Source organism: Panthera pardus, unplaced genomic scaffold (genome assembly GCF_024362965.1).
Source record: "Panthera pardus isolate Hobbes unplaced genomic scaffold, ASM2436296v1 HiC_scaffold_27, whole genome shotgun sequence".
Classification (NCBI taxonomy): Eukaryota; Metazoa; Chordata; class Mammalia; order Carnivora; family Felidae; genus Panthera; species Panthera pardus.
Genome location: NW_026526843.1, coordinates 108,029,920 through 108,055,057, shown reverse-complemented (window position 1 = coordinate 108,055,057; position 25,138 = coordinate 108,029,920). Strand labels below are relative to the sequence as shown.

At 36.3% G+C, this 25,138-nt stretch overlaps 1 protein-coding gene across 2 annotated transcripts in view; it reads right to left on the bottom strand.

Annotated features, from left to right (window-relative positions):
* The window catches only part of LOC109256384 (uncharacterized), a 411,502-nt gene that overhangs the window by 35,993 nt on the left and 350,371 nt on the right, over positions 1 to 25,138 (bottom strand). The window contains exon 4 of one of the 2 annotated variants that reach the window (XM_019431608.2): positions 19,316 to 19,654. The exons of the other annotated variant lie outside the window; for it this stretch is intronic. The gene's annotated coding sequence lies outside the window, so the exon portion shown is untranslated. Of the gene's footprint in view, positions 1 to 19,315; positions 19,655 to 25,138 lie in introns of those variants that run through there. 2 annotated transcript variants of the gene reach the window in all.

Below are 25,138 nucleotides of genomic sequence, written 5' to 3'. Positions count from 1 at the left end.
TGCACTAGGGAGAGGCTGTGTTAGATAATTTCTAAAGGCTTTTTCAACTCCATGATTCTGTGATATGATGAATCTTTGAAAATGACTCTCAGAAAGGGAGTAAGTGACTTTAACAAAATGGCAGTATAAGAATTTCCAGTGCCCACCCCCTCCCAGCAACATCAATTTAAGCAATTATCCACACACAAAAGTACCTTTACAAAAGATAAGGATTCCAGGTAAGGTATTAACACACCTAAGTGAAGCATAGACATAAAAAAAGACACATTGAAGAGGGAAGAAGAGATAGATTCCCATTATGCTATCACCCCTCTCCCAAGCACAGGCAGCTAAGCATGGAGAGAGATACCCTCCCATGGGAGAAGAGTAAAATAGATGCCCAGCTTCAACACAGACCTCAGCACCAAACCAGCCCCCATAGACCCATAGACCAGCTCCTGAAAACCAAGGTTTCCAGGTGGCCTCCATGGGCACAGCCTCCAGGCCAGCTACTAAGAAACCAGTTCTCCTCTACTGGCCCCCAGGCACCAAGATACTGGGCCTCAGTGGTCTCCAATGCCTGGTTGGCTCCTTTGGACCCAGGATTCAGGTCTACCCACACAGACTGAGATCCCAGTCATATCACTACAGACTCAGGTGTCAGGTCTCTCCCAGTGAACCCAGCTTCAGGCCCCTGACCTGCTAACCCAGGAACCAGAATGGCCCCTGTGTACCCAAGCACTAGGCCTGCTAGTCTGCTGACTCAGGCACCAGATCTGTCCACCCAGGAACTCCAGCAAGCCCATCCACAGACACCACCGGACAATTCACATAGAATCTCTGAACAGGTTGACTGGGGAAGGGTTTTGCCTGCTGAAGCCAGTGCATAAAAACTGGAAGGGGTTCCTACTTCTTCAAATGTGCAGATACCAATACAAGGTCACAATTATTGTGAATAATCAAGGAAACATGACACCACCAAAGGAAACAAACTCCAATGACTGACCCTAAAGAAATGGAGATCTATGAACTGACAAAGAATTCAGAATAATCCTTTTAAAGAAATTGAGTGAACTACAAGAACACACAGATACACAATCATATGAAATTGGGAAAACAATGCATATACAAAATGAGAAGTTCAAAAAAAGAAATAGAAACCATTAAAACAAACCAAACAGAAATCCTAGAGTTGGAGAATACAATGACCCCTATCTTAACATCATTCAAAAAAATTAACTTGAAATGGATTAAAACATTAAATGTAAGATCTTAAACTTAAATGTAAGTACTAGGAGAAAACATAGAGAAAAAACTTCTTGACATTGGTCTTGGCAATGATTTATTCTACATAATACCAAGAGCATAAGCAACAAAAGCAAAAGTCAACAAGTGGGACTAGGTCAAAGTAAAAGCTTCTTCACAGAAAAAGAAGCAATCAACAAAATGATAAGGCAACCTATGGAATGGGAGAAAATATTTGCAAACCATCTATCTGATAAGGGGTTAATATCTAAAATATATGAGAAACTCATACAACTCAATAGCAAAAAACAAACAATCAAATTTTAAAAATGGGTGGAAGACTTGAATAGACATTTTTCCAAAGAAGACATACATGTGGCCAACAGATACATGAAAATATGTTCAATATCATTATCATCATCATCAGTCATCAGGAAATGTCAATCAAAACCACAATGAGATATCACCTTACACCTGTTAGAATGGTTATCATCAAAAAGTCAAAGGATAACAAGTGTTGTCAATGAAGAGGAGAAAAGGGAACCCTTGTGCACTCTTGGTAAGAATGCACATTGGTGCAGCCACTATGGAAAACAGTATGGAAGTACTTCAAAAAATTAAAAAAAAACCAAAACTACCCTATGATCCAGTAATTCCACTCCTAGTTATATATTGAAAGGAAATGAAAACACTATGTTGAAGAGATATTTGCTCTTGTATTATTTATAATAGCCAAGACATGGAAACAACCTATGTGTCCATTGATGGATGAATAGATGAAAACATTTTGTATACATATACAATGGAATATTATTCAGTCATACAAAAGAAGGCAGTCATGCCATTTGTGACAACATGGATGGACCTTAAGGGTATTGTGCTAAGTGAAATAAATCAGACAGAGAAATACAAATACTGTATGATCTTATATGTGGAATCTAAAAAAACCTTTTTAAAAAACCCCAAGCTCATAGACAAAGAGATCAGATTTGTGGTTAGCAAAGATAGGGATGGAGGGAACGGGGAATTTGGATAAAGGTGGTGAAAAGGAAGAAAACCTTCAGTTTTAAGTACTACAGATTTAATGTACAACATGGTAACTGTAGAAACAGTGCTGTATGATATATTTGGAAGTTGTTAAGACAGTTAATCCCAAGAATACTCCTCACAAGGAGAAAACTTTTTCCCCCTTTTTTCTATCTATATGAGATGATGGATATTAACTAAATGTGTTGTGGTAATCATTTCATAATATATGTAAGTCAAATCATTATGCTGTACACCTTAAATTTGTACAGTAATGTATATCAATTATATCACAGTAAAATGGCAGAAAAAATAGAACTACCATATGACCTAAAAATTCCACTTCTTGGTATATATTAAATGGAAGTGAAATCACTAATCTCAAAGAAATATCTGCACCCCTATGTTCAGTGGCATTATTCCTAATAGCTAAGACATGGAAACAACCTGTTTATACTGATGGATGAATGAATAAATAAAATTAGTACACACAAACACACACAAACAATGGAATATTTTTCATCCATAAAAAAGGAAATCCTACCTTTCACAACAACATGGATTGACTTTGAGGGAATTATGCTAAGCGAAATAATTCAGACAACGAACAACAAATACTGTGTGCTCCCAATTATATATGGAATCTAAAAGAGCTGAACTCTTAGACAGTAGAATGGTGGTTGTCAGGGGCTGGGGCATGGGGTAAATATTGGAAATGTTGGTCGAATGGTACAAACTTCCAGCTGCATTGTCTACTTGAATGTTCTTAATCGAGTAGATCTTAAATGTTATCACTACAAAAAATGGTAATTATGTGAGGTGATAGAGGTGTATCAAATTGTCACATTACATATGTTATATGTCAATAATATCTCAGTAAATCTGGAGGAAAAGAAAAATAAAAAGAAAATAGAAAGTAAAAATGAGTGATAGGGTGGTAAATTTTTAATAACAGGCCTTTGGGAAAAAAAGAGGCCTGAATCATCATGTTTGTCAATTAAGATGGTATAAATACTCCCAGTATGGTCAATTTTATGCTACTAACGTGATGTCACTGAACAAAGAGTGGAAGGAAAAATGTGCAAAATTGGCTCTCAAAGCTCTGGCCCTAGCACATTACCAATAAACCATCCTATTTGCTCATGGATGGAGCTAACCATCTCTTGGTAATGGGCAAGATGTCTTCTAAGGTAGATTGCCAAATAGCAGAGTGGGTAGGGAGATGGAACATTTCTATATAATAAAGTGTTATGGTTCAGTTGCTTCTATAACAGTGGATGTTATAGAGTGTAGTATTCATATTATGTTGATGAGGAAATCTTTTATGGTGGGCTAAAGATAAATGAAAGTTTGAATAAAGATAGGCCTCAATGATGGACAAATTTTGTCAACCCACCCAAAAAGTGGAATTTAACAGTCCAATATTAGATTTGCAGCTAACTTGATCAGAAACCATTATCCATGTTGTGAATATACATCTCCATTTTTTTTCTTATTTTAGTTTTTAGTTACAAACAATAATGTAAGATAGTTTATTTTTCTACCATTACATATAGACAGATTTCACTGACAAAGAAAGCAAATATTCTATCCTACTTTTTTTTAAAAAAAAAGAAAATGACTCTCATCAGCACTGAACTAATAGAGATATACATTTGAAGGAAATTTCAACATCACTATGGTTCATACTAACAAACCAGTGTTTCTCACATATTCTATAAATTAAGAGGCCACTGTTGTGGGGTCAAATGCCCCTACTAAAGTGAACTGAACTAGTTATTTCCATTTTCCCAGTTAAACTCATAAAATCTGATAGTATGACAGATGCTCCTCAGTATTTTGGGAAGGCAAGAATGAAATATGTAAGTTATTGGGTGCTGTCACAGGCAATTTCTGTAGCAGTAAAGTGAAACACATTGAGACTACTTGAAACATGATCAATATAGGTTCTATCAAGGCCCATCTATATCATTTTAGCACTCAGTGTTCCTGTCAATGGTGTCTTAATTCAAGTACATGGGATTATCTGTCTCAGAATTTCCTCTGGCCACAGGAGCATGCCCAGTCCACATAAGGGGCAGGCCAGAAGTGCCAAGGAATTAACCGTCTTGGGAGCAGCCATCTACCAACAATGATTGAGAGTGGTGAATAAATATCTCAGCTTCCTTTCCCCTTGTGTTGTCCTTTACACTGTCTTCCAGGGGTCCGCAGCATGTTGAGTCCCTGTTTCCTATAGCAGTAATATTAATGCTCAAAAACATACCTCTATTGGCTTCCTTCCCTTCTCTGTCTCAATTCTCCACCCCTCTACCAGTGCTTCTTGGGATCACTTACCAAATAAACTACCTGTACTGAAATTCTTTTACTAAGATCTGCTTCTAGGGAAACTTCAACTAGGATGATCAGTAACGGACAAAGGATTTCATAGGAGTCCACGAACTGGCACTGGAATGAGACAGTCTCATGGCAGATAGGTTTGGCATTGGGATCTTATGATTATTCACTATGAGTTTCCATTATTACATAACACATGTTGCTTTTCTTTATAAGTCTTTTCTCCCCTCTCCTTCAAACTAATTTCTCACCCTCTATTTTGCAGATTTTTTCTTAACTTTGGAGCTCCTACTTATTCATAAATTTGAGTTACTCACAATGTTGACTTACCCATGGCATATCCTGACCCTCCCACTTCTCTCTACTTCATGAATTTTCAGTTTCAGGCTTCACTGTTAATCACAGGAGTCTAATTTCATTTTTCAACTCAAATGGTAGAGAGTGAAAATCTAATATACTTAATCTTTGAGCAGGGCTAATTACAATAGATTAATGATGAGGAGTTAAGTATTATCCAATCCAGAACACCAGATTGCCTCTTCCACTCTGTGAAAGAGGCACTGTTGATAATTAATCCAGGACAGTAGGTACAAACTAGGACTATTCTGGGAAAATTAGGTTGTATGGTCACCTGAGCATATGACACTAATCAATTTATACTGACTTTTCTAGGATTGGTTTCTCAGTGATTGTCACATTAGTTATGACCTTTATGTGTGTACAGGGAGTGTGGGGGGTGACTGGCACATGATCATTCATTAAAGAAACCACTAATTTTCTAAATAAATAAAAATATGGTCACTGTTAAGTTATAGAACATTCATACTATAGGACAATGAGAACTGTTATGGATTATCAATGATTCTCATACCAAGCTTCACCAAAATTATCCACTCTTTGATGCACTATCAGTGCACATTCTAAGGCTCAAAATAACTTGGCCATGAATTCAGCTATGACCTATTTTGTAGATATGTAAAGCCATTGGTAAAACATCATTCCACAACAGAACACTTAAAATAAGTATTGATGAAGTTAGAGCATGAAATCCTACTGTATCCACTCAGCATTAGGATTTATTAAAATTAATGATCTTGGTAGCCATTGATGTCTCAGATGGAAATTATCAGTTGGGATATAATTGAAATTAAAACATTCAGAACTATATTCACAGGTGTTTCAGATACAATGCATAGAAAGGTAAGTTCTTGATATTACAAAGGAAGTAAAAAGTTTCTTTCAATATCTTACCACTCTGAAAATTAAGAAGTTTGTTCAACCAATGGTTTACATCAATGTATTACAAAAGATTTATCTTTCTAGGTTGAACTTGTAAAAATAGTTTCTAAAATTATTTCAGAAAGATTTCAGAGAAGATCTATTTCTTTCTATGGAGTTTCAGATACACAAGGTACCTGACCTTTTTTTCTACTACGGGATAATAAAAAGATATAAGCTTTCAATATTCTCTTGGTATGTTGAGCAGTAACTAGATGAGATAGTAGTCAGGAGTCCTAGGTTCAAGTTTCATCTCAGCTACTTTTGTATCTAAATCTCTTTTTTCATCTGAGAAATGAGCAGAATGAGCTAAATCAGACTTTCCAACTGGGGCCTGCTGGTCTACAGAGTTCCATGTGTCACATTCTCTCTTATGTGCTTCAGCTACTTGAGTCTTCCTTTTGGGTCCTTGTACATGTCACTATCACTTCTGCCATAGGACCTTTGCATGAGTTATCATCTGCATTTGAAATGCTCTTTCTTCTACATCCCACCTCCAAACACTTTGCTTGGTGAATTCCTACTCATCATTTTGATGAAGTCAAGCGTTGGTTCCTCAGGGAAACTTTGCACAATCCTCATTTTGGGTCAGATTCCTGTTATTTGTACTTTTATAACCACATTCTATTCCTTATTCACTCAGTTCACTAATTTGTGTGATTATTTTATTAATAAATAAATTATCCAGTAGTTCTAACTCTGTAAGAACAAGTCTATCATAGATTGTATTTTGCAAAGATGGTTGCAATAATATTACCTATCCCACATGGCTTTCTACAATGTGACCTCGTGATTTTTCCATGAAGTGGAATTTAATTCCTCTCTCTGAATTGGGGCAAGCCTATGACTACTTTGTGAATAGAATACATCAGAAGTGACACTTCATGACTTCACAGGCTAAATTATAAAAGGCAATACAATTCCCTCCTTGTTCACTGGAATACTTGCACTTTGAACCATGAAGTACCATGTATAAAGTCCAACTACCCTGAAGCTCCTGTGCTTAAAGAAGCCAAGTACTCCAGTTGGCAGTTCTAATCTTCATATTATTCCAGCCATATGCCAGACATATGAATAAAAAGTCTTTGTTAATTCCAATCTCTAGCAATCAATTTGCCTCTAGCCATTGAGACTTCCTAGTTGAGGTCCCAGACATCAAGAAGCAAAGACAAACTACCCTTCTGGTGGTACTGTCATAATTACTAACCCACAGCATCCATGAGCATAATAAAATGTTTGATTTAAGCTGCTAAATTTTGAGTGATTTGTTACTCAGCAAGAGGAAATGGAACAGAGGGTTGTGTCTGCCTTTCTTACAGAGGTGTCCCAATTGCCCAACACAATGTCAATGATACCTAGTAGGTGCTCAGTATATATTTACAGAAAGAATAAATAAATGCCCATGCCTTTGAATTATTCTCCCAACACCTTACAGAAAGTTCTTTTCCCTCCTCTGTTATGAAGTCATATACAGCCTTCAGTGGCCAATCATGGAACTTTTAGTCAACAGTTTTAGTGAGTTCTGTATAAAACTATACATAATATAAAATCTCATGAAAAGCAATGAGCCAAAAACTGTTTGGTTTTTAAGAATTCTTCAATTAACTCATCTCTCTTCATTTCTATTATAATTATTGTTTCATCTTTACTAACAGCTTCTTTATCAGCTTATCCATCTCTTTATCCCTATCAAGGACTTGGAGGTTTTAAAGTGATATTGGCAAAATCACTATCTTTATGTGCTAAGAGCAATGGGAATTTGAATTTATGAATTGACTGTATCAGAAGGAAATTAAGCTGTGGAGACTGGGAGATCCTTACCGCTAATTTATTAAAGGCAAGGTCCAGTGAAGATGCAGAAGGGAGCATCTGAGAAAAAGTAGAAACAGACTTTGCCATGTGGACAGATAATCTTTTAAGCTGCTAGAAGGTGACACATTTAAGGAATTACTGGTAGCTTTCCTTGTATATTATTATATTAAAAAACAAAATAAAATATATCAGTTCTGTCTGATTACATAGTGATACTGTATGAAAAGAGGCTCTAGGACCAAAAATAGGCAACTCAACTGTGGTTTATTAAAAAAAAAAAGCCTGTTTTGCAGAAAGAAGAGAGAAAAAACTGAGCTATAACAGCTCTCCAAGAAGTTGTTTGGAGCGGACAAGCCTAACACTAAACAAAGATCTCAGTGAAAATTATCAGCTTCATGAACAGCTTTTACCAGTAAGAAAGGTGTGAAATGTGTCTGCATTTCTGGGTGCCATGTAATATAATTGTAGAGCTACCATACACGGGGAAACTATTCAAGAAAGGTTAATCTATTACTCACAAAATTAAGTTTCTGCTTTGTACTCCTTGTTTTTTCTTTCTAGATTGTACCTCCCTTTTAGATGAGACACAAAAGTGCTGGACTAGTCTGGTAATTCAGCAGCACACTCAGCATTGATGATCTAATTGTGTTTGCATGTGAGTTTCACATATATTTACATATGAAACATATATGGGCAACTATATGTATATATTATACTATATATTACATTATATATATGTGTATATATATATATGTGTGTGTGTGTATATATATATATATATATATATATATATATATATATGGTATATATATATACCATAAATACATATTGAGCACCTAGTAGGTATCATTGTCATTATGTCAGTGATACCTATTAAGTGCTCAATATATATTTCTGTAATGACTGAATAAATGCCTATGTCTTTAAGTTGCTTTCCCCAACACCTTGCAAAAAAGTACATGTATTTCTCTTTATCTTTAATCATATACACACAGACGCCACACATTTACTCCTTCCTCATTTTGGCAAACTATTCTCAAATATATAAGTTCAAAAATGCACAGATACCACTAGAGAAATTAACAGTAGGATTTTCAAAATGTAGAAGGAAGGTAAATATCAAATTCATTTCCAAAGGTGTGTGTGTGTGTGTGTGTGTGTGTATGTGTATGCGTGTGTAGGTTGCCATGCCAGTTATTTGCCTGTTTATTCTCAGATCCATTTCCTGCCCTTTTCTGCCTTTCTCTGTAGAGAAAGGAACCATGTGTCAAGAAAGGAATATGTGTAAAGGAACCACATATTCCAGACTCCATTGTTGACTGGATCCCAAGCATGATAAACCAAGTGGAAGCTCTGATGGAGGACTAGATAGTGGAAGGAAGGGAGAAGGAAGAGAATATCTCACCCTCTTTCTCTGTTTTTGTCAGTGTTTCTTCCATGGCTCCAAGTCCTGATACACAACCTCTCCCTCCCCAGTCCCAGCTTCCCCTGGTCAGACACGCCCTGATTAACTTCCCTTGAACTTCTCTGATTCCTGGGCTCTGGTAATACCACCTCCTCTGTTTTCCTTTCAAACCTTAGATGGGTAGTGGTATTGTGCTGTCACTAATCTCTGGGTTAGCTACCTGTCTCCTGTTTGGTTCCTTAGATCTTTATCATCTTTATGATAAGCTTCCTAGAGTAAGTTCCTCCTGTTTGAAATATTTAGCATAGTTTCCATCTCTTGACAGCTCTCTGATACAGTTCTTGGTATGGGGTAGTCCCAGCCCAGACCCTCAAAATGAGACTCTGTTTGGGGTTAAACACAATTATGACTTCCCTGTGGGTGAAAAATGGGATATCAATAAGCCATGATCCTAGTAGACCATGACATCATTCATAACTTGAATGAAGAAAAATCTTGCTAGTTGTAGTAATATAGGTCAGGCATGTTTATGATGACACAAATTAATATAGATACTTTGTGTTACAAGTTTTAAATGAGCCTTTAGCTTGTGCTTCATTAAAACAATTCACAGCTGCTTGCTTTTTTTCTTTTTTAACTCTTCAGTCAAATGCTTTAGGTAAGAGATGATGGCATAGTAAGGGAAAAATTATTATTCTTTTAATAATTTTTGAGGGTTGTTTTTAAGGGCTTATCTCTATTCCCACTCTAACAGAAGACCAAGCCCTTACATCACAAGCATGAGCTGCGGAAGTGCAAGGGAGTAGAAAAAACATGTACTACAGAATCATGAAAGTATTTGCTCAAAACCTCAAATTTCGAAATCATATAGTACTGAGGAAATCTTTTTAGCCCATACATGTTTTTAAAACAGGAATATAGACTGAATAGAAGATTCACAGTCTAAATCCTTTGGAACATCTACTTTTAAGAACTATATCCTATATGTGGTCCTAGAAAGATAAGATAGTTAACAAAACATTCCCTAAATACAAACACATTGATCCAATGAATATATTTGAAATGGAAGAGTTAAATATTTGGAAATCCCTAAAGTTGGCTTTCTTGATCATCTGGAAAAAATGACATCCTTTATATCAGGAATGGGGTGTTCCTATTAATCACTGGGCCTTAGAAACCATCAATTCTGAGTCATGATAAATGACTTCACTCTTACTGAAAAATGATTCACAAACAACTTAGAGCCCAAGAGATTACTTTGTAAGCTATATTAAATCATTTGGGGGCGCCTGGGTGGCTCAGTCGGTTAAGCGTCCAATTTCAGCTCAGGTCATGATCTCACGGCTTGTGGGTTCGAGCCCCGCCTCGGACTCTGTGCTGACAGCTCAGAGCCTGGAGTGTGCTTCAGATTCTGTGTCTCCCTCTCTCTCTGCCCCTCCCCTTCTCACGCTCTGTCTGCTATCTCTCTCTCTCAAAAATAAATAAACATTTAAAAAATTAAAAAAAAATCATTTGGGGGCACCTGGGTGGCTCAGTCAGTTGAACGCCTGACTCATGATTTCGGCTCAGGTCATGATCTCATGGTTCATGAGTTTAAACCTTGCACTGGACTCTGCACTGACAGTGCAGAGCCTGCTTGGGATTCTCTCTCTCCCTTTCTCTTTCTGCTCCTCCCCCACTCGTGCTCTCTCCCTCTCCCTCTCTCTCTCTCAAAATAAATAAACTTATAAAAATTCATTTGGCTACTTTTCTTATTTAAAAATCAATACATATATATGAGCCTATAGATAAATACCCTTCCAGAACAGGTGATATCAACAAGTAGTCCATGAAATTCAAATGTTTGTAAGTCACTTTAGTATTACACAGAAGATTTTGTTGTTACTGTGTGGCCTCAAATTTTGTGAAACTGTAACTGCCTCTAATTTTCTTATTCCCCCCCTTTGACACTCAGAAATTGACAGAAATTGGAAGAATAACATAAAATATTCCATGAGACCATTTTTAGATTATTCCCTAATTTAATTTAATACAGGCAAAGGATGCCATATAGAGCTTTATTTTCTGTGCTGTAATATATATTTATGTGTACAGAACTATTCCAGGTGTTAGATGAGAAGAGCAGCAGGAATTACCCATTAATCTATTGTCTTCAAGGTTAATCAGAACAGAAAAATAAAAGGAAACTATCTCCAGGTTTGCCAAAAGGTGAAAAAAACATTTTAAAGTTTAAACTTACATGATGAGATTTACAAATATGAAAAAGACTAATAGGATTCAGTGTTGCCAGAGATGGAGGGAAAAGGACAACTGCTCTTCCAAAGGGCATTTTGAATCAGCAAATCAATTTTTAGAATTTTGTCTTAAGGAAATGATCACATAGGTATAATAGGCCCAAGGATATTAATCAGAGCATTAAATAAAGGAAGGGTAATGAAAACAAAGTTAATATTTATAAATAGGGCACCAGCCAAGTAAAATATGGCAGTGTATGCCTTAGTTTGGTTTCTCTAGACTTGTGTTATCTAAACTGGTAGTCACTAGCCACATGTAACTAATAAAACTTTGATATGTGGCTAGATATACACCCAATGTCAAAGATGCAATATGAAAAAAGAATGTAAAATATCTCATTAATAACTTTTGTTTTGATTTTCTGTTGAAATGAAAATTTTTATGTATTGGGTTAAATAAAACATTGAAATTAATTCCATTTGTTCCTTTTTACCTTTTTAATGTGGCTACTAGAAAATTTTAAATCATATATATGACTCACATTTGTGGCTGAGATAATATTTCTAGGAATTGCACTGCCTAGAAGCAAGGCTTGAGAGAAGAATTTACATACAAGTAATTTATTAAGGAAGAGAATCTAGGAGAAACTAGTAAAAGATCAGGAAAAGCAAGATAGGGAATCAGAGGAAGCCGAGCCAAGATGTCATCAGATGAAGTCTCAGTCTCAGCCTATACTGCAGAGAGCTCTAGAGCATAGATTACATCTCAGAGTTTGTCCAACTTTGAGGGAAAAGAGGTGGGCTTTCATACCTTCGTATCAGTCACATCAATCCTTAGCTATGGGGGCACCATGAAGGTGTGTAAATACTCAGGAATTTCTGTCTCTCTGTGGCTTTGAAGCAGTTCCAGTAGCACAAGGGACACCCTTCTAAAGCTCACAGGTGCAAGTCACTGGAAGCAAAGCATATAGGAACTGGGGGATGGGGACACAGAATAAGTTATAGGGATCTCAAGGGTATAAAAGCAGGCCACTGACAGTATCAGTTACACTTTATACAATGGAATTCTATGCAATAATTTTGTAAATTTAGATTGTAGACATATAAAACACCAGTAACATAGAGTGGTATATTAAAAGCATGTTAGCAAACATATATAGTATGATCCTATGTATAAAATTATATACATATTCATATCTACATAAAAAGATGTTTGCAAGGATCTTCCACCAAAACATTAGTATATTTTAAGTCTGAATTGTGATGTTTCACTGTTATTTTATTTTTTATTTTTATTTGATTATTTTTAAATAACACATATGTTTCATATATTAGAAAAATAATAAAACTATTGAAGGCATTAATAACATGCAAGTGATAAGTAAAGCCTAAGATTTCAGATATAGGAACATTTGAAATTTTAATGGACTTATGCCTCGATTATCTATCAAATTTTTATACCTGGAATGCATTTGGTAATGTGATCATGGCTGACATGCATCTGGTATGTACTTGTATGGTCAAATGGCCAGCATCTATTCTGGTTGGCCAATGTGTGCTGTGCTGATCAGTAACTTGATGAAGAGAATCTATAAGACATAAGTGTATATGGTCAAATCAGCCTTGGGTTAACTAGAGGATAAAAAAGGATGCTAGATCAGAGGACTCAAGATTCAGTACAAATTAAATAATATAAACAAACATCTTGAGTGACTACAGAACAAAATATCAACATTTTAAATAAAGATAGGAAGGGCACCTGGGTGGCTCAGTCTGTTAAGTGTCTGACTTCCACTTAGGTTTCGAACTCATGGTTTGTGGGTTTGAGCATCATGTGGGGCTCTGTGCTGACAGCTCAGAGCCTGGAGCCCGCCTCAGATTCTTTGTCTCACTCTCTCTGCCCCTCCCCAACTCACACTCTATCTCTCAAAAATAAACAAACACTAAAAAAAATTTTTAATAAATAATAAATAAAGATAGGATAAATAACAGTGCCTTGCAGAGCCATATTGAAGCCTGAGGCAAAAAGAAAAATCAGTAATACTTTGCTAAAAATGTTTACATTTTGTTAATGGTGAATTGTTGCATGAATTTTGATTTTATAAGGTATTACATTAAAATATTAATTATTTTGACTACTAAGGTTTGTGATGCCCCCATAAATTCTGCACCCTAGGTAAGTGCCTCACTCAACTCATTCACTCACTAGACTCTCCCTAGTCCAGTCCTGACTTGGTATCTTGAAATAACTTTAATCTAACTAATCATTTGGTATGTAAAGCCATCTTCTGCCATGTTACTTTTGAGATTGAGCTGGCAGAATGACATCTTAAAAACTTTGCTGTAAACCTTTCCTTTCATTAATGGTAATCTAACACTGTCTTTACCTAAATTACAAGAAGAAAAGAAAAAAATATTTTATTTTTTAATGTTTATTTATTTTTGAGAGAGACAGAGTGCAAGCTGGGGAGAGGCAAGGAGCAAGGGAGACACAGAATCTGAAGCAGGCTCCAGGCTCTGAGCTGTCAGCACAAATCCCAATGTGAGACTTGAACTCACAAACCGCAAGACCATGACCTGGCCCGAAGTTGGAGGCTTAACCGACTGAGCCACCCAGACACCCCAAGGTAAAAATAGTTTAACTTAAGAAGTCTCTACAGGCATTTGAATAATTCCATGTATGTTTTGTTATGCTGCTGAGATACAAACCTTTCCAGATCTGTTTGGGAACCACTGACAAAGCAGTAAATAATTGGATTGTGATGAGGAGGTGCTAACATTTATATGTATGTTAATACAAAGAAAACAAAAGTAAAAAAGAAATACAAGGGAAAAAATTGTTCAGACAGGCACAAAAATGATTATTAAAAAGGACACTCATAGGTCAGAATTACAGAGAAATAACCTCCAGCAAAGGATCTTTGGCAGAAATTCCAAATTCATTCTTGGCTCCATGGGATCTTGCACGAAGATGAATGGAAAGATGTGCAGGATCTTGTTGCAGTGAATTTTTATATTATTTGCCATTTTGTTTGCTCCCAGATATTTAGGTTCCCTGAGTATGCAGTATGTTGAGAGCATGGAAATATTGTAAATTGGTGACCTCACTCTCTTTCTCATTTACTTTCACATATACCTTTCATAAAACCCTTCTTTAAATAGTTGGCACTATAATGGTAAAAATAGAAATGTTGATACTCAAAGTTATTTCTTGGTGGTAGTTTTCTACTTAAAGATTTGTATTAAGTTTTGTATGCATTCACATGTTTATTCTTTTCCCAATATAGGTATGCCACTATGGTGTTTAATTTTTCCTCCTAACTTTACAGAACTGCATATTTTCTAATTACATTTCTAGTGTCGATCCCAAACCTTACAAGAATCCTTGTACTAAAAAAAATAGTGATTTATACTCTTGTTTAGAAATAAAATCTCAAATAGAGCTGATTAGTCATCTATGAAGCAGTTTAGAATTAATGCTTGATAATTTTCTTAATACCACATAGTTTCTCCACAGGAGAAAATATATATGAAATGTTTGGTTACTTTTGGGATACTTGATTTGTACTGTGAAAATCAGATCTTTAAGGAAATCCTTAAGAATTAATTAGCACTCAAAACCAAAAAATACTGTATGTCTATTTAGGAAAATCAATACAATATGAGTGGTAGGTAATGCTTAAAAATAAATATGTGTGATAAAATGTACAGGATGACTGACTCTTTTACATGATCATTTTGAAATGGGCTGAAATGAAAAAGAACCTGTACAGCAGGAAATGAGCTCTGTAGCAGATGCTGTTGGAGCTCTGACCATATATCTCCTAGGCACACACTGTTCCAAAATATGTTGAGGGCACTGGAGGGAAAATAAATACCTCAGTATCCTTGCACTTTGTGGGGTAGAAAAGGGAGTAGACAGATCTTAGCTTGTTCTCCATTGTCTGCCAGATTTGCTCAGTGGAACTGAGCCCCATTTTCTAACAGTGACAACATGTTTGATAAAGCTCTCTGCATTGGCTTCCTTCCCTTCCCTGTTTCAATTCCCCCTTTCATACCAAGGCTTCCTGGGATCACCTTCCAAACAAACTACCTGCACTTGAACCCTTGGTGCAGCATCTGCTTTTGGGAGGATTCCAAAGGAAGATAATCTCCATGGAACAAATTAATGAAGAAATGAGTCTAGTAATTAATTCAGATTGATCACTCCATCAACCCCGAAATCCTTGAATTTGATGAAACTTTTCTGGTGTCTTTTACAAAAAAAAAAAAATAAATAAATAAATAAATAAATAAATAAATAAATAAATAAAGAAGTGACAAGTATCTCATTTTGTAGACTTCCTTCCTCTCTTCCCAAAGTGCATCATGCTTGAAAACAACTTTGCATGGGCAGGAGTGTACAATCTTGATGTAAAAACATTAGGCACATAATAAAAAATGAATAATTTTGAACTACTGTCCTCAAAGCCTCTGTATGACGACAGCTTTTATGGCTCAGTGTTGATAAATGACAAATTCAGGCCAACTGTGTACATCCACAGAATAAACTATTGAACAGCTTCAGGGGTAGAATGTTTTTTTACAAATGAAACAGGCCTAGCTGAACAGAATTTGTTCAAAAGTCATTAGCAACCTTTAGCATTTCATTTGGACTTCCATACGGTTGCTATTGGGGCTACATTAATATTTGAACATCACACTAACAAAACACAGATGCATCAAGGCAGTGGAAAGACAAGTATAAGAAATGTCTTCCACTCTACCCAAATAAATCAGCAGGATAATACTTAGGATCCTACATATATCTGTGTCCTTTTAGAATATACAACAGAGAGACAAATGAGGTATGTTGCCATAAAGAGCAGGGGTCTTTGCATGTCCCAAATTGAATCCTTTGTTCCCATGTTGGAATCTAAATGTCCTGCCCTTTTATAATTGTTTTGTATCATTTGCCACTGGAAAATAGTGTATTATACAGAGGTCAGTCCAGTAGTATTTTAATTCACACCTGAAAATCCCAGACATTCCATATGTGAATGCTCATAGCTATATTCATGATAGCCAAAAAAGTGTACACAACCCAAATGTCCATCAACAGATGAATGGATAAACAAATCATGTTATATACATGCAATGAAATACTATACAATAGAAAATAACAACATAGATGAATCTCAAAAACATGAATTAAGTGAAAGAAGCCAGACACAAAAGGGTATATACTACATGTTCCATTTACATGAAATTCTAGAAAAGGGGAACCCAATCTATAATAGAAAGCCAAAGAGTGGTTGCCTGGAGCTAGGAGAGGATTGACTACAAGGGGACATGAGGGAATTTTTGAGGTGACAAAAATTTTCTGTATCTTGATTGTGTGGTAGTTACATGAGTATAAAAATATGTCAAAATGCACACTTAAATTGGTACATTTTTGTATGCAAATTAATCCTCAATAAAGTTAATTTGAAACGAAACTTATCTGCATCTTCCTCTACCAGAATTTCAACTAACAAACCAATTAGTATCATGTGGATAAGAGACTGAGGACAGTTACATTTTGCCAGGGGTTCAGACAGAATTGATTATCACCTTGCATTATAGGAGCCTAGATGAGCTTGGGACAAGGAAAAAACAAAAACAAAATAAAAAAAAATACCCTGATGCCTTAAGGGCATCTCCTAGATGAATTCTAGGAGAGGTAGAAGGGAGATAGGTAGACAGAGAGGAGAAGGAAGGAGTAGAGGAAAACAAAAGCACATTTGATGTACTTCAGAATTTCGTCTGCAAACAATACTATTTCTTTATCATCATCCTGACTTCCCATGCACAAGAGTACCATTTTGGTGGTAGGGGTGTGGTATTGAGGAGGGCAAAAGGTGTTAAAGTATGGGCATGAATCTCTTGGTGATACCTTGAAGTCCAAAATTTGGGGATATGTTTTAGTGTGAACCTGACCTAGATCAATGTTTCTCAAACATTAGTGAACATCAGAATCATGTGCAGAGCTAGGAAACATGAAGATGTCTGGTTCCCCACAGAGATCCTGATGCAACAGGTCTGGAGTGGGGCTGAGATTTCAAATTTCTAGCAAGCTTCTGGGTGATGTTGATGCTGCTGGTCAAGTGACTACACTGTGAATAGACTTGATCTAAAGCCCTAGAGGGATTCCAAAGCAAGAATAAAATTCCATACTTAATTATTGCTGAAAAGTTTTTTTCATGGCTAAGGCATGTAGGATCAGAAGTTTTGTAGTATGGAGGACTTACTCCAGAGAGCTCTGAGAGCTCCTTGCTCCAAATTTGGTCAGTTTTCAGTAAGAAATCTTTTAGTTTGTTGATTAGCGGAGACAAATTAACTTTTAAAATAGATCCTGGTCACTTACCATTTCTTTCTTAGAAAATTCACAGTGCCATTTGTAGGTATGTGAAGGGCCCTCTTGTCCTGCAGTCAGGATGCAAGAGCTCATTGTCTGGGCCATTTCAGATGGAAGTTAATGGTTTTGTGGTCCCCAGAATATATAATTAGTAAGTTTCACTATACTGATATTTTTAATGTCAACATCACCAACATCAGATGGGAGATGTCTGCATTGGGTATCTGCTTCCAGTTAAGATCTTTAATATATGATAAATTAATATATTTCAATCATGTCTGCCTTGCATTCAGTGTATGCTTGGTTGATCAACTATAAAAGATGCCAGGGCTGTTTTGGCACACAATGAGAGACTGAGTCAGATCACAGAAGAAGGCTCACTATTTTTATGGCTCCTTAAATAATTATATTAAACCAGAAAATTTCAGAAAAGGGTAATAAATGAGATTTATGGTTCTTTTCCATATATGTATGCAAATATTTGGAAAATAGTGGTAAAGGTGTTTGTAGATATCACCACCCTAACACAAACCCTAATAGCATTTAGGTATTTTCTCCCAGTCTTTGGACTATGCATAGAATCATTTAGAGTGGTATAATTATATATTGATTCCTGAATTGTTTTTCACCTTATATATTCCAAGCTTTACTATCTCCGTTTTTATGTAGTCTATTCCAATTATCTACTGCTGCATAGCAAATCACTCTGAAACTTGGTGGTTTAAAACAAGAAGATTAATTTGGATAAAGCATCTTTGATTTGGGCAAGGCTTGGCAAGATAGCTCAACATGGGTTATCCTAGCATTAATGTGGGTATTTCAAACGCTGGGGCTGGAATTATCCAATGACTTGTGCACTTGCATGTCCCTTGACTGATGATGGTTGTTGGCTTAATTAGGGCTGTCAGCAGAACCATATGTGATCTCTCCAATTGCTTGGACTTCCTCAAAAGATGGTTACTAGATTTCAAGGATGAGGTACTCATGAGAGTGAACCAGGTAGAAGCTGTATCATCTTTTATGAGCCAGCTTCAGAAGTCATACAGCATGGCCTCCATCACTTCTTATTCATTAGAAATGAGTCACTAAGTCCAGCCCATATTCAAGGAGAAGGAAATTACACTCCAGCTTTTTTATGGAGCATGGAAGAATTTGCTGATCTATTTTATAAAATGATGGCATAATATTCTATCAAGTTAATATACCAAGTTTAAATATTTCTTCTATAGTTACACATTTAGGTTGTTCCCATTCTTAGACTGTGATTAACATGTTTATTCAGCAGGTCTTCTAGAAGTAATTATATATTGCACTATACCAACTAGTTTCCAAAAGAGAATTTGTGTACCCTTGCGAACACTTTTCATTTTGATTTTTAAAGGTCTAACTAGACCTTAACTAAAATAATATTGTTTTAAGAGCTAGGGCTATCTTAATAGGTGATAATCTTATAAAGAGATGAGAAAACAGACAGAGGCTCCTACCTTATAACTACCAATAAAGCTTAATACCTCCCAAACTATAAATTCACACTTCAAGTCATATCATTTTCCAATTTAAGATGGACTGTCAAGGTCAGTGTTCCAAGCTTATTTGGCATTTGCAGGTATAGGGGCTAAACTGGTATGTCCCATGAGATGGAGGTCCAAATGTTGATTGACAAACACAATGTCTCTTCTAGGGTATATGGAAACACAAGCAAATATTTTTTAGGGTCTGTGTCTATATAAACAATTTAATTTAAAAATGTATGACAAAATTCATGGGCCCATTGGATTTGATAATGAATATTTAGAATATTGGATAGAGAAGAGGCATTTACATATTTGTTTATTGTCCAGTCAAAGCACATAAAGATTCTTTTTAGTGTCTATGTACCTACAATCTCTGCTTGTTCAGATCCAGAAACCATATCCTCATGCTCTTTAATGTCAAATGTGCCATTCCTTAATAATTTCCTATCTCCTACCAGAAGAAATGGGTAATAAAACTGTTATTATTACAGCACCTTGACTCTTCATAAACCCTGTATTGAAATAATATAGATATTGTTTCTGTAGTTCCCTAATATCTTGTATTTAATGGTAGTTACATCATTACTCATGATTCTACATCTCCATCATGCTGCTTGTGAATACTGGCTTCCAGTGATTCTCTCAAGTGTTGTTACTGCGCTACATTGATGATGACCACACATACAAATCTTACCCAGAATATGCAGGAAAATATGAACAATTCATTTTCTGGTCACAATAAACTTACATTTCAGAATTTTACAGAGTAAATGTAGAATAACTCGTATTTCAGTCATGTATTTTCTTGAACCCCTCATTCCACAATTATTGCATTTCTAAAATATGATCTCTCTCAGTCTTGACTGCATCCCTTCCTACCACACATCAGCACCAATGGGGAGGATAGGGATCTTTTAGCAGAGTGAGAAGAGCAGAAATAATATTCATTCTGGGTCTGGTCCAGGAGTGGCCCTCCCAGAAAGAAACTGCTGTCCCTGCCAGTTGCAGCCACCACAAGGCATCTTGGAAATTTTCAAGGAAGGTATTATAAAGCATGAGGCCCTTTGTGTAGCCTGGACTTAGGGGCCTGGGGCAGGGTTTCAGTTTTCCCAGGTTTAAGGACAGTTTTGAACACAGCTGTAGATGACAGAAGGAAGTCCATTGTTACAGATCAATGCCTTAGGGGAGAGTTTGGTAGTGGGTGTTACATTGTAGGATAGAAGAGTAGCCAGCATCAGGGCAGTCTTCAAAAGTGATAGGGAAAAAAAAAGCAAAATTTTATTATTAGCAAAAAAAAATTTTTTCATGATGCGTCATATGGAAGTGGACTCTATGAAGAGATTCAGACTAGAAAAGACTCATTGGATTTTAGTTTCATAGTTTTAAAACAGCACCGCAAGTTCTTCTACAGAGTTTTCTTGACAGTCAATTCTCAATCTTATTCTTTCTTAACCTATCAGTAGCATTTGACACAGTTTATTATTGTTTCTACCTCAAACATTTTCTTTCCTTTGCTTCCAGGACATCAATTTCACTTATTTTTTCTCCCAACTCTCTGGATATTCTTTCTTTCTCTCCTGCTGATTATTCTTTGCCTCATGGAACTCTAATCATCAGATATTCCAGAGCTCGGTCCTTGGACTTAATCTCTTTTCTATTTATGATCACTGTTTTGGTGATCTTACCCAGTTTCATAGGTTTAAATACCACTTAAATGCTCTTGACTCTCACATTCATAATATTCATATATCCATTCCAAATGTCTTCTCTTAACTTCAGCAACACATGTCTCCACTTGGATGCCTAAGAGACATCCCTAACTAATATGTCCAAAACTGAACTCCTTGTATTTGATTCCCCCAACGTGATTTTATTTGATGATGATACCATTACTCCAGCTGCTCAAGAAATAAAAAATTGAGATCATCCTTTACTCCTCTTTTTCTCTTAATAACCAGTGTTGTCCTGGGGCTGGCTTGAGCTGACATATAAGAGCCAACTGTGGAAATCTTTGCCATCTCTGAACTTAGTACCTCCAGCACCTACAAGAGATCCTGACACATAAATATGTGCTCAATAAAAATTGTTCAAATAGACTTTATATAGCACATATGGGGAAAGGGGCAGGCCAAGTGGGCAATGTTCTGTGCTTTTGGGCTCTCAGTGAACCATTCAGCTCCACATTTTACATATTAGCCCCATTTGTTTTACATATTGGGTTGTTCATATAATTCTACTTGTGAAAAAAAAAGTTTGTTGCATAAATAATAATAATACAGTTGACCCTTGAATAAAACAGTTTGATTGTGTGGGCCCATTTATATGCAGATATTTTCCCCACAAATATAGTACAGTACTGTAAATATATTTTATATTCTTTATGATTTTAACATTTTCTTATCTCTAGCGTATTTTATTAAAAATACAGTATATAGGGAGGAGGGGCCAACATGGTAGAGAAGTAGGGGGATCTGAATTTCCCTCGTCTCTCAAAGCAGTGTTGAAGCCAAAGGACTTTGAACTCCAAGAGTCTAGGAGGCAAAGAGACAGAGTCGCTTCCAGGGACCCACCAGCACAACCTGATGGGCTATAGGTGCATGATTGCAAATTGGGAGAGATAAAATTAACAGAGGGAAGGGATCCACTTCTGCTGAGAGACAAAGGGAAGAGAAAGAGAGACTGGGGAAGCATAGGACTGTATCTGGATAAGAGAGAAAAACCACAGACCGGGACAGAGAAAGATACAATCTCTAACTGAGGAGCTTTCCCTGGACTCGGGCCAGCAGCCCTGATCACACACCTGGGGAGGAGAGGAGCCAGTCCCAGGCTTGGTGGCTACCTCAGGGGTGCAGTCCACAGTGGGAGAGAGTGATTCCCATCATGGAGTGCTGTGAGAGGAGGGTTTGTATCCACTCAAAAGACAAAGACTGCTTGCACCCACCAGCCAAAGACCATATATCAAGCGGTGTGGATATATAATAATTACAGGTATATAATAATTACAGGGCCTATCCATCAAGAAAAGCTAACAATTACAAATGTTTATTCGCCGAATTTGAAAGCACCAAAATATATAAAACAATTAATCACAAACATTAAGAATCTTATTAGTAAGAATGGGGTAATTGCAGGGGACTTTAATACCCCACTTACAGGATTAGACAGATCATTTAGACAGAAAATCAATAAAGAAACAAAGGCCCCAAATGATACACTTGACCAGATGGACTTGACAGATATATTTAGAACTTTCTATCCTAAAGCAGCAGAACACACATTCGTCTTGAGTGCACATGGAACATTCTCCAAGGTAGATCATATACTGGGTCACAAAACAGCCCTCAATACATACAAAAGAATTGAGATCATACCATGCACACTTTCAGACCACAATGCGATGAAACTTGAAATCAACCACAGGAAAAAGTTTGAAAAACCTCCAAATGCATGGAGGTTAAAGAACATCCTACTAATGAATGAATGAGTCAACCAGGCAACTAAAGAAGAAATTAAAAAATATATGGAAACAAATGAAAATGAAAACACAACAATCCAAACACTTTGGGATGCAGCGAAGGCAGTCAAGAGGAAAATACATTGCACTCCTGCCCTATCTCAAGAAACAAGAAAAATCCCAAATACAAAACCTAATGACACACCTAAAGGAACTAGAAACAGAACAACAAAGAAACCCCAAATCCAGTAGAAGAGGACAAATAATAAAGATAAGAGTAGAAATAAACAATATAGAATCCACAAAAACAGTAGGACAGATCAATGAAACTTAGAGTTGGTTTTTTGAGAAAATAAACAAAATTGATAAAACCCTAGAAAGACTTCTCAAAAAGAAAAGAGAGAGGACCCAAATCAATAAATTCAGGAATGAAAATGGATTTATCACAACCAGTCCCTCAGAAATACAAGCAATTACCAGAGAATACTATGAAAAATTATATGCCAACAAACAGGACAACCTGGAAGAAATGGACGAATTCCTAGACACCCACACACTACCAAAACTCAAACAGGAAGAAATAGAAAATTTGAACAGACCCATAATCAGTGAAGAAATTTAATCAGTTATCAAAAATCTCCCAACAAGAGTTCTGGACCAGATGGCTTCCCTGGGGAATTCTACCAGACATTTGAAGCAGAGTTAATACCTATCCTTCTCAAGTTGTTTCAAAAAATAGAAATGGAAGGAAAACTTCTGGACTAATTCTATGAAGCCAGCATTACCTTGATTCCCAAACCAGACAGAGACCTAACAAAAAAGCAGAACTAGAGGCCAATATTTCTGATGAACTTGGATGCAAAAATTTTCAATAATATAGTAGCAAATCGAATTCAACGGCATATAAAAAGAATTATTCACCGTGATCAAGTGGGATTCATTCCTGGGCTGCAGGGCTGTTTCAATGTTCACAAATCAATCAGTGTGATACATCACATTAACAGAAGAAAGGATAAGAACCATATGATCCTGTCAATAGATACAGAACAAGCATTTGACAAAATACAGCATCCTTTCTTAATAAAAACCCTCAAGATAGAAGGAACATACTTAAACATCATAAAAGCTATATATGAAAAGCCCACAGCTAATATCATCCTCAATAGGGAAAAGCTGAGAGCTTTCCCCCTGAAATCAGGAACACAAAAGGGATGTCCACTCTCACCACTGTTGTTTAACATAGTGTTGGAAGTCCTAGCATCAGTAATCAGACAACAAAATGAAATAAAAGCCATGAAAATTGGCAAAGAAGAAGTAAAACTTCCAGTTTTTGCAGACGACATGATACTCTACATGGAAAACCCAAAAGACTCCATCAAAAGACTCCCAGAACTCATGAATGAAATCAACAAAGTCACAGGGTACAAAATCAATGTACAGAAATTGGTTGCATTTCTATACGCCAATAAAGAAGCAACAGAAAGAGAAATAAAGAAACTGATCCCATTTACAATTGCACCAAGAATGATAATATATCTAGGAATAAATGTAACCAAAGATAAAAGATCTGTATGCTGGAAACTACAGAAAGCTTATGAAGGAAATTGAAGAAAACAAAAAGAAATGGAAAAACATTCCATGCTCATGGATTGGAAAAATATATATTGTTAATGTCAATACTACCCAAAGCAATCTACACATTTAATATGATCCCAATCAAAATTGAACCGGCATTCTTCTCAAAGCTAGAACAAACAATCCTAAAATTTGTATGGAACCATAAGAGACCCTGAATAGCCAAAGTAATTTTGAAGAAGATCAAAGTGGGAGGCATCACAATCCCAGACTTTAGCCTCTACTACAAAACTATAATCATCAAGACAGTATGGTATTGGCACAGAAACAGATGCATAGACCAATGGAATAGAGTAGAGAACCCAGAATTGGACCCACAAATGTATGGCCAACTAATCTTTGACAAAGCAGGAAAGAGCATCCAATGGAAAAAAGAGTCTCTTTAGCAAATGGTTCTGGGAGAACTGGACAACAACATGCAGAAGAATGAAACTAGACCACTTTCTTACATCATTCACAAAAATAACCTCAAAATGGATGAAAGACCTAAATGTGAGACAGGAAACCATCAAAACCCTAGAGGAGAAAGCAGGCAACAACTTCTCTGACCTCAGACGCAGCAATTTCTTACTCAACACATTTCCAAAAGCAAGGGAATTAAAAGCAAAAATGCACTATTGGGACCTCATCAAGATAAAAAGCTTCTGCACTGCAAAGGAAACAATCAACAAAACTAAAAGGTAACTGATGGAATGGGAAAAGATATTTGCAAATGACATATCAGATAAAGGGCTAGTATCCAAAATCTATAAAGAATTTACCAAACTCCACACCCAAAAAACAAATAATCCAGTGAAGAAATGAGCAGAAAACATAAATAGACACTTCTCTAAAGAAGACATCCAG